The sequence below is a fragment of the Pygoscelis adeliae genome, unplaced genomic scaffold (genome assembly GCF_000699105.1).
Source record: "Pygoscelis adeliae isolate BGI_AS28 unplaced genomic scaffold, ASM69910v1 Scaffold79, whole genome shotgun sequence".
In the NCBI taxonomy this organism is placed as follows: Eukaryota; Metazoa; Chordata; class Aves; order Sphenisciformes; family Spheniscidae; genus Pygoscelis; species Pygoscelis adeliae.
The window spans coordinates 1,757,285-1,757,820 of record NW_008825532.1 but is presented as its reverse complement, the minus strand read 5'-3'; the positions used below and the strand labels follow the sequence as shown (position 1 = coordinate 1,757,820).

The 536-nt window shown below is 65.7% G+C and overlaps 1 protein-coding gene across 1 annotated transcript in view; it reads left to right on the top strand.

Moving 5' to 3' along the window:
• RIPPLY1 (ripply transcriptional repressor 1) overlaps positions 1 to 536 on the top strand; it is a gene marked incomplete at its 3' end in the record, with an annotated part of 3,176 nt that overhangs the window by 2,107 nt on the left and 533 nt on the right. The window lies entirely within an intron of this gene.

Genomic DNA, 536 nt, shown 5'->3' with positions numbered 1-536 from the left:
GTGGGTGGCTGTCGCACTGAACCTGCTCTCCGCACCTAGACCCCTGCCTCTCTGGAGACCGTGGCTGCCCCAAGCAGAGGAGGGAACTGGACAGTGGAGGGAGCAGACGGACACTGTGAGTTTTACAGTCCCCGCTGGGACCCCCCCAGTTTCCCGCTGGCAGGGTTGGGGTCTCTGGCAGAAAAAGTCTCTCGCTCCATACCCCTTCACCCCCGGCACTGTTGCACAGCAGCACTGTGCCCTGGTGCATCACCCCTCTGCCCCACAAGCCACGCAGCCTTGCCGGGGTGGGGCCAGGCAGACCCCCGGGGTCTGAAAGGGCCGCCTGTTCCCAGGCCTGGCGGGCATTCCTCAGGGGGTTAGCGGGATGCCTGGGCATGAGCTTTTAAGCACGGGGGGGAGATTACACTGGCAAAAAGCCCGTCGGGGAGGGCGGGTAGTTACCAGCTTCCTTCGCGGGGGCATGAGGACCTAAACCCAGGGGCAGAGGGCGGGGGAGAAGCCGGCTTCAGGGCAGGCTGCGCCTGCAGGGGGCT